The sequence below is a fragment of the Macrosteles quadrilineatus genome, unplaced genomic scaffold (genome assembly GCF_028750875.1).
Source record: "Macrosteles quadrilineatus isolate MER2022 unplaced genomic scaffold, UCM_ALF_1.0 Scaffold_1__1_contigs__length_201487025, whole genome shotgun sequence".
In the NCBI taxonomy this organism is placed as follows: Eukaryota; Metazoa; Arthropoda; class Insecta; order Hemiptera; family Cicadellidae; genus Macrosteles; species Macrosteles quadrilineatus.
Genome location: NW_026542594.1, coordinates 87,136,418 through 87,154,551, shown reverse-complemented (window position 1 = coordinate 87,154,551; position 18,134 = coordinate 87,136,418). Strand labels below are relative to the sequence as shown.

The 18,134-nt window shown below is 34.4% G+C and overlaps 1 protein-coding gene across 1 annotated transcript in view; it reads left to right on the top strand.

Moving 5' to 3' along the window:
* Positions 1-6,718: 6,718 nt before the first annotated feature.
* LOC128982796 (uncharacterized) overlaps positions 6,719-18,134 on the top strand; it is a 135,384-nt gene continuing 123,968 nt past the window's right edge. Inside the window, exon 1 of the mRNA XM_054401842.1 lies at positions 6,719-6,802. The gene's annotated coding sequence lies outside the window, so the exon portion shown is untranslated. The remainder of the gene's footprint in view (positions 6,803-18,134) is intronic.

Here is an 18,134-nt window from a genome sequence, read left to right as displayed (position 1 = left end):
ATTAGCTAAACCGTGGGCTCAGTGGCGATTGGTCTTTGCACGCTTTGATAAATGAAAATGAATGTAGTTAATATCATGACCACCTTTTTATTGGAATAAAGAAAATATTTTGTAATAATCATCCTATATTTGTGGTCAGTTAAATGGTTGACATATATCCAGATTTGTATGTTTTTAATATACATATAAAATTGTTGTACATATTGAATTGTTGTAAGTATAGATTTATATACAGTGTGTAAATTAAGTCTTGAAACAAATCTGTATTTTTAAAACCGAAATAGATAGCAATATTCTGTTTGTGGCGTTAATTGTTAATAAAGGTTCCGTAATTTTTTACATCAAAAATATTTTTTAGCACCCTTAACAGAGTAGAGGGTAGGGGGTGATTATTTTTTTCAAACAGCAACCCCTATTGAGTGACCCCTCATTTTGAAGGATTTGTAAAAAGAAACACAATGACTCAAACCCAAAGTGGATATCTCACCCCTAGCCAAAATGGCAGGTATTCCAAAATTTTATTTACCGTATGTAAAAAAAGTAGGTACCAATTTCACAAATATGGAAACAAATCTGTATTTTTAAAACCGAAATATATAGAAATATTCTGTTTGTAGGATTGATTGTTAATAACAACCCCTATTGAGTGACACCTCATTTTGAAGGGTTTGTCAAAAGAAAAACAATGACACATACCCGAGGTAGATATTTCACCCCTAGCCTAAATGGCGGGTATTCTAAAATTAGATTTTTGTGAAAAAGCACCCATTTTGGAATACCCGTCATTTTGGCTAGGGTGAGATATTCACCTCGGATTTGCGTCATTTGTTTCTTTTATAACTATATCAAAAACTAAAATATTATTCTTGGATTTGTATAAGAAAATCTATATTTTCATTGAACAAAAGCCATATTTTCAATCGTTTAGAAAAAACAAACTTAAAAATCGTGTTAATACTTCAGGAATAACATTAAACATTTTTGGACCTAAGCAACTGTAAATATTAGTAAAAAATACTGAATTAGGTTTGGGTACTACTATTTTTCGCTTACTTCTTAATTTGTCCTTGAAAAAGTTATGTATTATAGGTTCAGTACCACTTATAACATAGAAAATTCTTAACACCTTAAAAAGAAACATATATTTAAGAGGAAGGATTTTTAAATTAAAAAATAATGGGCGAGAGGGTTCCACCTTGCCCCTTTACTTTTAATCGTTCTGACAGATTTCAAGTTGGTTTCATACGCCCCTCCCCAGCAAAATAAACCATAGTCAATTCTGCTATGTACCAGAGAGAACTATAGCATTCTTAAAACATTTTCTGGACATATATTTCTTAGGAGATAAAAATATCTTAAATAGCTATTTCATTTATTCTTTTACTGCTCTATGTGACATTTCCAATTTAATTCTTGATCCAGGATTACCCAAATATTTGATCTTTTTTGTTTGTTCTACTGTGGCACACACATAAGAACACTATGAATTATTACAAAGACAATCAACACATTTGTAACAAATACCACAAATTCACCAATTTATTTGTTTTATGGTAACTGTAGGAAAAGTATAATGTGCAACTCGAGTTCAAAGTACAATTGCCTCACTCGAGAAACCATTCCACGGCTCGTGAGTAAGGATTTCTCTCGAGTGAGTCAATTGCTCACTTTTCTCACTAGTTGCACAAATAACTATTTCTTATTAATTAAATAAATGATAATGAATTGTCAATTAATTAGTAACTTGTTTCAGGACGTTGTGCATTTATAAAAGTTAAATTTAACAATGATTAATTAATAATTTAAGAACCAAGATAGTGTAAAAATGTTGACTCATTTCTCTCACAAATTAAGTCCAATAAGTGTCCAATGACTACTATATTCCATTTCAGATTATGTATTGCAATATAATTAGCTTTTTAGTCTATGATGATAAATATCTGAATTTACGTAAATCATTGTTAATAATCTTCAGTTGATATTTGATTGATAATTCATGTTATTTTCCTTCACGGGCATGCGACGCTTCATATGTCGGTGTGACAAAGTGACGCCTAGCGCGAGAAACATCTCTCCAAGAATTCGATTTCCCAGCCAATTAAAGGCACAGACGGCATCTAAGGAGGACTCCCGCCAACTAACTTTCAACTCCATTCCCTAATTGTTTATTGTTTCTGGTTCTCAACTCTAACTTCCTCAAACATTTCTTTGCCCAAACTCTTAAAATACTATTACTGAGATGAGATTTCTTAAGTAAATTACTCGTTTTCTAAGTAATTTAAGGGTTGAAAAGTTCACTTTTCCTTTACTATTTGAACTATGTTCATGCCGGAAAAATTTAATTAATTACGACACTTCACTTGATCTGGTCACATACCTTGTTTATTATGTAAAAAAAAAAACTAGTATTTTCAGACGTTTCAAAAATGAATCTTTTTGCAACCCAACTGATATGTGACATAGGTGTAAATTTATAATGAATGCTATACTACTTGCAATGTTATTCTCTTGTTGATAGGTATAAGCTTTAAATATATCTAAGACTTTGAGTTGTAAGTTCGAAATTTACAAAATTCGTATAACAATTATTAAACATGAACATTTTTTTTTTTTTAAGTATATTTTTATCCAGTCAAAGTCATAGTTTGTTATGACTGTTTCTGCAGGATCAAAACATACAGTAGTTACATACAGCTATAAATAATAATATATGCAGTATGCATTATAAAATACACTTCATGCATGATGATACGGATGCTTCACCAATAATAATAATAATAATAATAATTTCAATTTCAATTTCAATTTGTTTATTTCTCGCATGCGAAAATTTTTTGTACACTGCAGCGCCTTGTATACCTCTCTAGCTGCAAGCTATTTGAGAGGAAAACTTATATCTATTACCTTATTATACTATCTTTTACAGGTACATCGTATAAATCCATTTATTTTATTTTCAAATTAAATAATATTTAATAAACAACCATAATTTGAACAAAAACATTTTTTTTCCTTTTTTTATTTTTAGGTTTTTTTATTATTATATTTGACTATGAGTTTGTATGTTTATTATATATGCGTGTGTGTGTGCTAATAGTATTATGGAAATAGTTAATCCTGGGCCGGGCTGGTAGCCCCGTGTTAAAACACGGGCCGTCAATTCCTCTGTCACCCAGTTTCACCATTCCATATCATGTGTAAGTTTACATATACATGAGACAACCAAACACAATAATACTCATACTCATAAAATAATCATAAAACAACGAGTGATTAGCATTTTACAATACCAAAAGACTTTTTAAACAAGTTTGTGCATACAAATTTTAAACAACACATATGTATGAAAATGTACTTTTATGAATACAAACTAATAATATTTCCCTTATCCTGTCTCCTCACTTTGGGAAAAAAAGCAATACCAATAATCCATTCCAGTAATATTCCAAATATATTCCAATAATATATTCCAATAATATATTCCAATAATTGGAGTAATATTCCAATAATATTCCATCCCATTAATAATAATAATAATAATAATAATGTATCCTAAAAATTCCACATATTAAGAGTAAATTTTTGTTCTAATTCTAAAAATGGAGTGCATAAATATTTCTTCAAATAACTTATATTTGATAACTGAGCATGGATCTAAGTTTTTTTTTTCATTATATACATTACTGTATCAAATTATTAATACCAAGCCTACACAAGAGTACAAAGTAATTTTCTACTAGTATTCACAATATTACTATGAAGTCAAGTTAGGTTAAGCAACGGATGTTTTGGGTGTCTTAGACCAATTTCGCTTATATAGGCTCCGTTGAGCTATAGTATCATCACGGTCATCAGAGAAGATAAAGTATACTCTGCTAGCAGGAAATCCTGTCTGTCTTACAGTTTATTCACAATCATTATATTGGCAATTAAATTATTACTGTACTTAGTGGAACAGTAGATAAGATCAGAACAAGCTGTAATCCATGCAACTGATCAACATTTATAAGGTTGTATATTATCTGTCAGATAAATAGAACGATTAACAAGTGTGAACAAATCTGGATATCTTTTCGTTACTTATAATAGCAGCATGGAGTATGCCTCCGGATATTTCAAATTTATTTTCATGAAAAAAAAGTTATTGTAAGTGTTGTATAGGAATTCCACACTAATTGAAGCCGATGGGTGTAACTCTAACCGTAGATAACGCACACATTGCAAACATTAATATTGAGTTTATTTAATAAAAGCTACATCACGTCTCAAGTGAAGGTTGGAATGTGTACAAGAATACGAGCTGACAAGGTGAAGAAAACAAGAGAAGCTGCGACAAACAAAATGAGACAAGGGGTTGTCACCGGAGCGTGGCTGGCCGGTCACAAGTTAGATTAGGTTGACTTAAAAAGAGAAACATTTACATTAGTGGTCAGTTTATAAGGAGGTTAATTGAATTTATAATACTTCTATAGTGTGACAACTAGTTTACAGTATTAAACAAAATGTAATTAAGATAAAAATGTTGACTGTTTCATTTAAATAGTTTATTTAAAACATTGAACTAAATATGGTGGATCCAAATTACTATGGGGTGCGGGTCTAAAGTAAAGCCGTTGTCTTTTAAGGTTACATACAAAACAGCACTAATTAGCATGGGTTATAGATATTAAATTATTTTCTATTATTTGTGAACCGGTTTAATCATTGTAGTATAGGTAAAAAAAGATAATTTGTATAGCTAAGAGATTAATAGTTTAATAGTTAAATCCTACAAATATACTTTTGATTTGTTTCACTGACCTGTTAAGAGAGCGACAGACACAAAAGAATTGTTCAACCTTTTGAAACCAATTTAGCAGAGAGAAGCAAAGCTCTGTTGGATTGGTTTCAATGGAAACTTTCTTACCTCATCATGTAATAAATGCTGAGTGAGCCTAATGTTGGATTAAATTAACCAACTATTTTCTTAGTTAAATCAATAGGACATTACAAAAAAATTGTTTAAACAGTGCATTCTGAGTAGGCATACTTTTCATCATATTTCAAAATTGGAGAACTTTTTTATGACTATATCGTGTTTGCAGTAATTGGCATTTATATATCCAGAGTATTTTACCACTTTTTTACTTTTTCGTTTTATAAGAAAATACCTAATTCGTATTAATTAGGATAGCATAGTAAGGGCAATGTCCAAATTAACTATCAAAAACTTCCTGATACTGTACTTGTAAAACAATCAAGATGAGCAATAGGTCTAAACGGCCAAAACGCAAGAACAACAATTGCCTGAATTGCAAAATCTGTCTAAGATTGAGACTGGTAACTGATTGGGTTCAACCAGTGCTGTGCGTTGTCCAGTCGGCATTAGGAAGGAAACATAGATATTAAGTATAAAAGAAAAAGAATATGTATGTAATGCCCGCATTTTTACTTAACAAGTGATCGCTTCGCCCAACTGTCACTGTAGTAAAACGTATACCACTTACGTTCCACAAAACGTTTTCTAAAGTTCTGATTAAAAGCTAATAAACTTTACCAATTGGCCAGTAAGGCTCTATTTCATATTAAGAAAGTGAATACTCTGAGTTTTTTTTAACAGGCATAAAAGGGTAACTAAATAAGTCTTCCGGAATAAAATATAGCATTCCACCAAATCCCTTTTGATTATAAAGTTAGTAAAAAGTAACCCCGTCACAACAAACCTGCTGACTTGGTGCATTTCCATTTGCCTAATTAGATTATCACTAAAGATTACCTTAAACATGTTAGATTTATTCCCTATTTAACAATCAATAGTTACTTCACTAAAACACACGTTGAAACTGGAGCATGACATGTCGATACACACAAAATACTATATCTATCACTTATGAAGTATAACGAGAGGTCACAAGTAGACTGTATGGTCCTCTCGACACAGTACATTAGTGGTTGGAGGACACGGGAACTTTAATACTACAAGACAACCTAAAATTTCTGCTCAGCAATTATTACAAAGCTATTATTGCAAAGCCAAAGTGGACCTTGCCAGTTGGTGGTCACTAGTGATTAGAGGTCTCAATTCCGGGCCTTCAATCCAATCCCGGCATTTCGGGATTCGTCTCAGCTGATCCCGGGATCCCGGGATTATTTTGTCATTTTAACTTTTTAGCCATTTTAAATTAGCGTGAAGTCTGCTTGTTGAGTCCTCTACTCTTTTAAACTGGCCTTAACAATGTTACACTGCACAATTTTGCCGTTTTCTAAGTAAAGAAATATCTCAACACAGAACTTTCATCACTCTTCTCTCTTATTTACAGTCTATAAATGTCGATATGTCACTCTTGCATTAAATAAACACATTTAAAAAAATTAACTAAAGTTAAAAAAAATTAAAAATTACAAGCAACCGCACTCGCATGTAGTACATGCGGTACTACTGGTCGGTAGCGGCGTATCGTGTGACGTTTTGGTCAGTGGTCAAAACATTGACGTGATGATAGTTGTGACATGATGGTCAGTCGTTGGTGGCGTTGCGTGTGATGATCGTGGCCGCCAGCCAGTCTCGTCCACTATCGATTCCTACACAATAGCCAAGTCGAGAGTCGAACACTCGTCGTCGTCGTTGCCACGTAGGTAGTGTTTATCAATGACGTGACGTCACCCCCCCCCTCCCTCTACGACTGCGGCACGCCGTTTGCCGCTCGCCGCACGCCGCCCGCCCGCCGCACCAGTCAGACGCTCCGACTCGTGGATAACGGTGTTGTGTTTTGTGTGTCCGAATTCCTCAGCTCCAATATCATTGTTATCACATCTCAGCAGGGTAAGTAGCCTGCCTTGTGCCTATCTTTTGTTTTCGTTACCGTAGTCGTTTTGTGTATGAACTATGTCTGAGTGATATGATTTTAGGTACATTTATCTTAACTAATTCTAGTTTTGTGTGTTTATTTTTTAGCTTTTTACTTTAAGAGTATTTTTTGTGTATCGTTCTTCATCATCCAACTTTCAGTTTTATTGGCTACTATTTACATCTCAAGACTTTATGTTTTATATCATAGCTTTTGGTATGACGGTAGATATAATTTACCCAAATTAACATTGTGACTCTCTTATTGTTACCTACTGGAATGTACTCTGTCGTTTTCATATACTCCACAAGTTTATTTACAGAGTAGATTTGTTAGTAAAAACAAAACTGAGAAAACTTCCAACTTCTATAATTAAAAAATATTAGTAAAAAGCAATAAAGAAAATTAATTGTAAATATGTGTGTAAGCTATTCTTCAACTTGTATTAATTTAGTCTTTATCAAGTTTAATGTTCAAGTGTATTATAAATTATTTGACTGTGCTTTGAATGACCTTGTAATGTTATCAATTGATGTTGTGGAAACATTCCAACTGCCGAGTGCCGACAGAGCCACTATCTACCAGGCAAGCCCCAGGTTTACACGTTTGCTGATAAGAGACACAAACCTACAAATGCTGAGATAGCGGCGCTAATCAGTTAGATGTAATTACTCCTTCTACACTGTCTTCAGAATATTCGAGTCTCGTACAAATAATAACTCTTAATATCGTGTCTAGTGAAATCAGGACATTTATTTCTAAACTTGATTTTACAATCGCTGTATTAATAACTTAAAATGTCAACATATCAGGTACCGTAAAACGGGGTGACTTGAGCCCAGTGGGGTGACTTGAGCCCAAAACGCAAGAAAAAGTTTTGAATTTTCGTTTCAGAAAACCTAAATGATTTATCAAAAGGTTTTATATATCAATTTGAAGGTTACCTAATTAGCTTTCACCACAAACGATTCCAATTATTTTAACTGCCCATTTTAATAATTATAAAAAATAATAATGTTAACACGTCCGAATCTGAATTTCATTACGTTGAAAAAAGGTTATCGGCACAATGGGTATTTGCACTTAAATGAAAATAAAACTATTTTTCCCCATTTCATTATTTCCTTGACAACACAAACATGTTGAAGCATGTTTGATTATGTAATGGTTTAAGTCAGTATGACCTGGGTTTACCTTATCATGACCAAGTTTGGCAGATTTTGGGGTGACTTGAGCCCACCTGTGTTTAAGTGGTAACGTTTGTTCAACATGGTAACCAGCCTTCAACATCTACCAGCACCTTAACATCACCACCAGTAAAAAGAAAGTAAAAAGCAGCAGTGAGCAAAGATTCAGATACTAGCAGTGAAAGTGAACAAGAGAGTGTATATTCAGAGTATAGTGAGTTCGAAGAAGAATATTTTGATGATATATTAGAAATGCAAGCACCAGAAAAGGGAAGTAGCAAGAAGATAGAAACTAAATTAAGTAGCAAGAAAAATGAAAGAAAAATTTTTTCCAAGATAAAAGAAAAATGTGAAACAAAAACTAGTGCTTATGAAAAGGCTGCTTTGTCTTGGTGATGTATGAAGGCAAGTTTTTCCCTGGCATGATAACGGACATAGGTACCGGTACTGGTAATGCAGGGGAAGACTTTAAAATAAGTACAATGACCATGAGTGGTCCTAGTAATTGGAAATGGCCAGAAAAGGTAGATGAGTGCTGGTACAGCAAAGCAGAAGTTAAAGGAAAAATAGCAGCCCCCACACCCATTACCGCCAGAGGATCTTTTGCCGTTCCAGAAGTGGAAAAGTGGCGGTTAATGGACAAAGACATAAAGTAGAACAAGTGCTTACTAGTCTAAAAAGTGTGTAGATAAAAAACAATTTGTTATTTTTACATTTAGTTAGTCTATTAATGACTGTCAAAATGTCTATTGTGAAGTTTTCTATATCGGAGTGACGAATCGGTTCGGATTAACTAGAACGAGATGTTGGTAACATTTCATTCACAGAAAAAATTACTTTTTTATATTTTCAAAAATTGCTGGTGGACTTTTTCTGATTAATCATATTCATATCTTCAATATTTGGTAAGTAAAATTTGTTTAAATGTTTCTGTAAGTTTTTTATAAATTTATTACAGTTTCGACGAAAACTTTGTGTTTTGTTTTACACTTACCGTCATTAAACCTAAAAAAAACTGGAATTTTTAATCTAAAAAAATACCAAAATAGTCAGCTATATATGTGGGTTCAAGTCACCTCATGGGTCAGTGCAGTGGGTCTAGTGCATTAGAATAGCATTGAAATATATCAGCTGGGTTCAAGTCACCCCAACCAACGAGGTGACTTAAGCCCACCCATATTTTATTTTTTTTTTAAATAGTTACACTAACTTTAAAAAAACCTTATTCCACACATTTGTAGAATAGACCAAGACTAAGTTTACTGTAAAAGATTTATAAAAAAATACCTTATGGGTTTACTTTAATGAACAAGCAAAGTTCAAAAGTGGGCTCAAGTTGAACCCACCGTTTTACGGTAGTTGAAGTTTTAAAATAATACTATAATTGTTATAAAGCTTTGTTGGTACTGTGGTTGATTATCCATTGACACACGACACGCTGCTATCTGCTTGAAGCTTGTGCGCAACTGCCGGTGATGCGCAAGTGGAGTGCGCTTGTGCAAATAACGCACATTATCAAACGTGGCTGGCATAAAACTCAATAATCGGAATAGTTAAAACTTTATCCCGCATAAAGCTAGCTATTATTTATTGCCCGGTGGAACTCCTCATCAGTTTTGCATTTCCCAGGCAGGAGGTCGATTTTACATCTTGGCTGATGACCTCCATTCCCTCATATGATGATACTTTTTCCTTTGCATAATAGAACAGACAATCGATAATATGGATGTTTAACCAAGAAAAATAAACTTCCTACGGTGATTCACTTTTAAAAGTTGCTCGTTGTCAAATGTCGTTGGATAAAGAGATGTTTGGTGACTTGCACTGTTCAATTAAATTTAGTAAAACTTTTTTTCATTAGTCCGCGATACAAAGAGTATATTCGAAATGTTATGAATGTGAGATATTTTAGGACTGTTTAATTATTTACATTGTAAAGGTCCAAAGGGTTAACAAACTATTCTTGTCAAGCCAAACAACAGTTGAGTTTAGTTGACATGGAGATTGTCTGTGCTTTTATTGGTACAAAGAAAATAGTGACGTATTATTGTGTTGAGCCTTTTTTTAATGCACATGTATTACCTTTCAGGAAACAACCAGATCACTTAACGTAGTTTTCAATTTAAGTTTACGATAACCCCTGAATTATTGTCAGTAACTAAAATCCAAACATAATATTTAGAGGCTCATTATGAATTTGATCAATTAATTTATCTATAACATGCTCTTTTGATTTCAACAGTATACTGTAACTCTAAAACCTTGGCCTATACGATTACACTGAATATATCTCTTCTAAGCGAAGGATTGTCACAAAGCCATTACCTAAGCAAGTAACAAGGTCCGGTCATGAAGTCCATGCTTTAGCTCTGTATACCCTACAATCAACGTATCAAGTTTAGGTATTACCATTGAGTATAAACGTAACATGCGACTCAAACCGGTCACCTGAAATTGATCACTGTACATAAATATACGTTTTTGTACACTACGCACAGGTGTAAGGTCTGTTTTCCTAAATTACAATAGTTATTTGTGTAACTAGTGAATTGTTTCCCACAGTTACTATAAACCATATAAATAATTAGTCTTTCAAAGACTTTACAACAAGCTTTTAGGTTAGGTTAAATCCAAATATTGGACGAAATGGGAAACGCTACACCAACAGATCGTAGTCGTAATATCTTCAAGTGTGGCCAATTTATTTTCAAGCGTACACGGATTAGTGCATAATAAAGTCACGCTGTTTTGTGTTGTTTGGTTGGAATACTGGTGTGTGCCAATGTAAAAACTGTGCGTCAGAGTAAAAACTGTGCACCAAAGTAAAGCTTTCTGTACTATAATCTGTGCAAGGAAGCCCACTTTGTCGGGTGACTGTAGGATGGTGAAAGACCATCTCTCGGTTAAGGTAATATGTACTAAATACTACGAAGTAAAACAATTTGACATTTGTTTTGAGTAACTTTTAAAAATACATCAAATAAATTGAATAAGTAAAATATACCCATTGTTATAAAATATTTGATTGCTGAAGGGTTCGTATTAACTTCAGATTAGCTGTGTGATAGAAATAAATGGTTCCATGAGAATAAATAGCCTCGATAGCTTTGAAAGCGAATGGAGCGAAGCCCTAAGGACGTGATAAATGTAACTTATATAAACGGTCGTCTTATAAATATAAGACAACCTCCTATAATTTCCTCCTATAATTTATTGATTGAAAATTGCAGTAAAGATTTTTTATTTTAAAGGTATTTAATTTGTATAGGTAAACTACGTAAACATATTCAGTTTATGAGACGTTGAGCTGTTGAGCTGGTGAATTACTATAGTGTTATACTTGGGTAATGCATAGATGAGGCTAGCCCACTGTACATCGTGGGTTAGCGTGATCACATCGCATGTTAGAGCCGTGTTGAGCTCTTTTGTGCGGCTAATTCATGTTTTCGCAGAATAGAACACGTTCGATGAATGATTGTATAGTATGGACTCTGTTAAAGGAATTTACGTTTAATAGTGACCTTGGCAAGTTTGGTACCTACGTGTAACTAGAGACAGTAATATAAAAATCTATTGATGTGTATTCAAAGTAGCTTTACGGTCTAAATAAGTAAAAACGTCGTCTTCCACGTCAGAAAATTATCAGAAAGAGCATAATTCAATCGGTTCTTCATGGATCTGTATTCATATCAACACTGCATTGATTGACAATCATAATATTGATCATTATTTTCAACAATGCGACTTTTATTGACTGGTGTCGTCTATGGAACAACATCACCTCCTGCTTCGTGTTTGCACGCAGTATACTGTTTATTACTATTGTGACTAATAAATCTATTGGAAAATAAAGTTAGTGAACAGTAGTTTTTGTCACTATTAATTTCAATACTTAAGACACAATTTTTTAAATGAACCTTTGATTACGAAAAAAAACTTGTGGGTTTCAATCTTGTTTCTTGAAATAATTTGATAATCATAGTTCTAGAGCGACTTTTTTCAAAACTTGTAAAGTACCGGTAATACGAAACAATAAATAAACCATTACAATTATAAACTCAAGCAAAATTATAAAATACCCCCGCCGCAGCAAACCTGCAGACTAAGCGAATTTCCATTTCCCTGAATGGATTTACACTAAAATGTCTCCTTAAAAATATCACATTTATTCCCTATTTAAAAAGAATCAGTTTAAAACATACTTAGGTTTGCTGCAACAGGGAGGGTAAAAGTGTTTTTTATGTAAAATGTTAATAGTTAGTAAGAAATAAAAACATTTTCCAAATTTGGGCAAAATATGTTAATAAACAAGCAAACTTCAACAGTTTACTTATTCTCCATAAGAATAACATGGGAATTTTAAATTTACAATTTTTTGGAATTTTCTCCGTAACCATTAGGCACATTATAACGCTTCAATATACTAAATTATTTGTTTTTTTAAGCTCTACAAAATAGTTTAGAAAGAAATTGCAAAATTTTATGTTTTTTGGGTCAAAAATGGGAAAACCCCATTTTTACCCTATAAAATCCCCCATAAACCCCCGTTCCCATGGTCCGATCATGCTGGTTCGCGAACTCGTTCGAATAAACGTAGGTTTACACGTTTGTACCAAATTTCATCAAAATCGGATAATTTTTGCTCGAGTTATCGCGCTAACGGACACACACATATATATATATGAATTTGAACGGATGGTGTTTTTGGCCTCTAGGGACATCAAAGCGAAAAAAAATCGGTCCCGGGTCCAGGTCTTACCATGAGTACTACGGTAATAGCTTATTCCCTATATGGGAAATTCGCTAAAAATAAGTATATATTCTGCACTATAAATCCGTATAATTAAACTCTTTGAATCTATTTCTTTTAAAAATACAGTTCGCGATGTATTCCCATACTAAGTAAACTTCTAGTGACCAAAAGATGCTTCAGTCTCAATGTGTTGACTTTTGCTTTGTTAGTGAAAACTGTGGTTTCGATTTTATTTTTGTCGGTTGTTATTACAGTTGGAGCTATCTTGTTAATTTCACTTCATAGCCTACGCTGTTCCGTCCATGAGATTCATTAATCATTAAGTGAAGGAGGAGCGTTTGAGTTTCCATACTTACCATGTAAGATTTAAATGTCATCTTTGTATGCTGAACTGTGTTGTATTGAAATTTAAATATTTGGGTACAGTAATACATGTCTAAATTGTTTATTCTCAAAACCAAATCAATTTCTTCGCTTCCATCACGTATAATTGGTGTTATTTGTATTTAAAACGAGTTTCAAACTTTGAAGTATTTAATATAAATAACGCTGGTGTGAGTTTCATGGTAATAGTCGCCAACAGCAACCACAACCACTGTACCGAGACAACGAGACGCAGTGCGACTCCAAGGTCGTTGAGCAGAATGACAATACAACTTATTGAGTTGTACAAGCTGTGAGGAATTATAAAGAAGAGACAATGCTGCTAGCAACTCACAGAAACCTCACTTGAATATGCTGTGACAGTCACTTTGGAGTGGAGATATCGTCAAGTCACAACATGTACATTATAGGAAACTGCCAAGTCTAGTGGAATGATCACTTCGACAGATAACATAACAACTTGCAGGTATCAGTTTGTCTTTTTATTTATTTTTTTATATTTACCCTATTTGAATTTTTTACGTTTTTGCAAGTAAACTGTCCGAACCGGTATTTTGTTACAACGTCGAGCTTTTATTGGATAGCATAATAATTTTATAGCTGAACGACAAGTGGAATATGGGAAAAGGAACGAGAATCAAACCAGTAAACTTCAGATTTGACAATTTTATCGATTCTTTGTTCTAAGCAATCAAGCATTGTGCGATCCCTGGAAATGTGAAAACCATTTTATTCAACATATATTTTTTATTCGACGTTTTTTCATTGTTTTGAACACAGTTCAACACAAGAGTCATAAACGGGTTCGTGCATAATTGTCGCTTTAAACGGACTTCGGACGGTAAAAATACCAGGGTTTTTAGCGTAAAAAACACCCTGTAATTGTGATGCCGTAGAGAAAAACTTAAATAAAGCGAGTAAATGTGGCGTTACATGTGACTAAATAATTATGTTTTGAAATAAAAAAAACATTTAAATTCACTTATTTTATATCTTTAATGTGAACTATGCTTAAATATATCTGTCACTTTATGTCTCGTCATCTCAAATTACTGACAATAATTCGATGGTTTCAATTAAAAGTCTAGTTAATAATTTGCTTAATGTCTGAAAATATAACGCACGAACATTTTATGGACGAAATTGCAATGTTCTTTTACACTATGCATGGGTTTTACTGGCCGTTACATAAATTGTACCTTTAGGTTATTTTATCTGTAGAAAATGTATAAACCATGTTACGTATATCTAATACTTCTTAGTATCAACAAAATCAGCACTAATCTCCTACTGTCAAGTAACCTGAGCTATTGTTTACCTTCACAAAGAATGTTTGTCAACCCTTTAGACATTTACCATATCAATAATTAAACATCACTAAAATCCCTCACATCCATACAATTTTGAATCTTTCCCTTCTTGAATCTTTTTTACCAACATATTATGCAAATTTTAATATTTTAATTTGATCTCAGTGAATTAGCAGTGTTAAACTTAGTGAAATGCTCTAGAAGCAGAAGGCGGTCGTCCGTGTATGGTCGTGGCCCTGGCCGTGTAGCGTGGGTGCCTGGCGTGGTTGGCACTTGGCACTTGGCACTAGACAGTCAGGTGGGAAGATGCTGATAGGGTGTAATCAGCTGATACTATCACTCTACTCGAGTATAACAATAACACGACTCATCATTCAGTCCATTCATTGATCGGTAGAACCACGCATTACACTTGGTCTAGGTCTTTTACTCCATGCATCTTGGGTCTAGGTAGGTATATGACCCAGGTACTTCAGTCAGAAGTAGGTATATGACCCAAGTACATCAGTCAGAAGTATGTATATGACCCAGGTACATCGGTCAGAAGTAGGTATATGACCCAGGTACATCAGTCAGAAGTAGGTATATGACCCAGGTACATCAGTCAGAAGTAGGTATATGACCCAGGTACTTCGGTCAGAAGTAGGTATATGACCCAGGTACTTCAGTCAGAAGTAGGTATATGACCCAGGTACTTCAGTTAGAAGTAGGTATATGACCCAGGTACATCAGTCAGAAGTAGGTATATGACCCAGGTACTTTAGTCAGAAGTAGGTATATGACCCAGGTACTTCAGTCAGAAGTAGGTATATGACCCAGGTACATCAGTCAGATGTAGGCAAATGACCCAGGTACTTCAGTCAGAAGTAAGTATATGACCCAGGTACATCAGTCAGAAGTAGGTATATGACCCAGGTACTTCAGTCAGAAGTAGGTATATGACCCAGGTACTTAAGTCAGAAGTAGGTATATGACCCAGGTACTTAAGTCAGAAGTAGGTATATGACCCAGTTACTTCAGTCAGAATTAGGTATATGACCCAGGTACATCAGTCAGAAGTAGGTATATGACCCAGGTACATCAGTCCGAAGTAGGTATATGACCCAGGTACTTCAGTCAGAAGTAGGTATATGACCCAGGTACATCAGTCAGATGTAGGCAAATGACCCAGGTACTTCAGTCAGAAGTAGGTATATGACCCAGGTACATCAGTCAGAAGTAGGTATATGACCCAGGTACTTCAGTCAGAAGTAGGTATATGACCCAGGTACTTAAGTCAGAAGTAGGTATATGACCCAGGTACTTAAGTCAGAAGTAGGTATATGACCCAGTTACTTCAGTCAGAATTAGGTATATGACCCAGGTACATCAGTCAGAAGTAGGTATATGACCCAGGTACATCAGTCCGAAGTAGGTATATGACCCAGGTACTTCAGTCAGAAGTAGGTATATGATTCAGGTACATCAGCCGGAAGTAAAATTCTTTGGTTGCTAGTAGTATTACTTTCCCAATTGATGTTATACTTCAGCCATAATATTAAACTAATATAAATACTTGCTATCATAGGGTTAAGCTAATGATTACTGAAATGTCATACCATCACTGTTTGGTTATACTTATACAGCACAGAATCATACAGTCGTTGCAATAACTTTGTAAGATTTACTATACACTAGTTACTTACTACAGTACAAGTACCAGTAACCCTATCATTGCAACCGACATCATTACTCATTGCATGAAACAACCCGATCATATTATACCTAGTTATTACGCAAGTCGGCTATTACAACATGGTTATTATGTCTCAGTCTTAGTATGTAATACAAATCAGTTATTACAACCGAGCCATTTCGTGAATCATTAAAATCCAGCCACTAGTCCTACATCGCATTAACAAACTTTTTTAAACTATGCTATTCATTACAGCCTTTAGCCATTTCATAGTCATTTTGAAACAGCATTCATTACACAAACTCAATTATTTCTTTACCGATGATTACAACCCACTTATTAATCATTGTAGTCCAGTCATGATTCTTCACGTTACAACCCTTGACATTACAACCCAGCCATTGCTTGACAGTAATTTTGACCCATTATACATTACAACCGAATCATTATGTTGACAAACCATTGACTTTGTCTTTACAAAAAACTTTATTTTATAGTACTATCGACCCACCAGTTATTAATAACTTATTCATTACTTTACTTATCATTACAGCATATTACAGCCCAGTCATTACTTTTGTCCTAACTGTTGTTGTTAATAGTCAAAGCTATTATCTAATATCGTTTCGACCTATCAGTAATTGTAGCAAAGTTCTTTGTTCATTGCCTTGCGTGTCTGCGTTTAACTGTCTAGTTTAATGATGACGTCACTCTATCTGGTCCATTAACACCACTTTGCAGTATGCATGGTACACTTGTACAGTACTCGCGCCGATAACCTCGACACTCGACAGTCACAGTCATGATGTTGTATGCCGTGGAATGTACTGCCACACGTCACATATACGTACCTTAGTAATACTGTACAAAATATAACCCTTTCTTGGACTAATTTATAATAGTTTTTTAAGGTTAGCCGTTGAAAGTTGTAAAACTTTATTAAACTAAATTAATTAGTATCACATAATTTTACCTTTTCAATAAATCTATCGCATAAACGATAACATCGCCCTTCGCATATACTTGTACTTGTTATTGGCTGGCTGTAATACATTATTACCCTCGCTTAACGTTGGCGACACAATTCACTCCGATGTCAGAAGGTTCCTCTTTATAGCTGCTCTACATAGTAACCAGCCTCATCATCACAACAACATAACGCCCAGGAACTAGATACCTCTAGTTATTATATAAGTACCTGGGGACCGAGCTTTGCTCGGGGAAAATCATTAGTCCACTCTGAAAGCAGTCTTAGTACTGTTCATTACTTGTACTCACCTGATGATGACCTCCTAGCAGGTTGAAACTAGTTGTGGAGACAACAATTGGATTGCATGAATAAGGTATTTAAACCACTATCATACTTAGTACTGTATTGGAGACACATAGATCCATTCCCAAACTCCACATGGCTCGCCTTTACTACGTCCTACACCATTTCCTACGTCATGGACCTGTTTCCCTCCATTTCCATAGCACTTTAGGATTGTAGATACCTTAATCTAATCGTTATTAACAGTTCCCACACTCCGGACAGCTCGCCTTTACTACGTCCTACACCATTTCCTACGTCATGGACCTGTTTCCCTCCATTTCCATAGCACTTTAGGATTGTAGATACCTTAATCTAATCGTTATTAACAGTTCCCACACTCCGGACAGCTCGCCTTTACTACGTCCTACACCATTTCCTACGTCATGGACCTGTTTCCCTCCATTTCCATAGCACTTTAGGATTGTAGATACCTTAATCTAATCGTTATTAACAGTTCCCACACTCCGGACAGCTCGTCTTTACTACGTCCTACACCATTTCCTACGTCATTGACCTGTTTTCCTCCCTTTCCATAGCATTTTTGGATTGCAAATACTTTAATATAATCATCATAAACAGTTCCAACACTCCGGCCACTCGCCTTGACTACTTCCTTCACCACTTCCTACGTCGCGGACCTGTTTTCCTCCCTTTCCATAGCATTTTTGGATTGCAAATGCCTT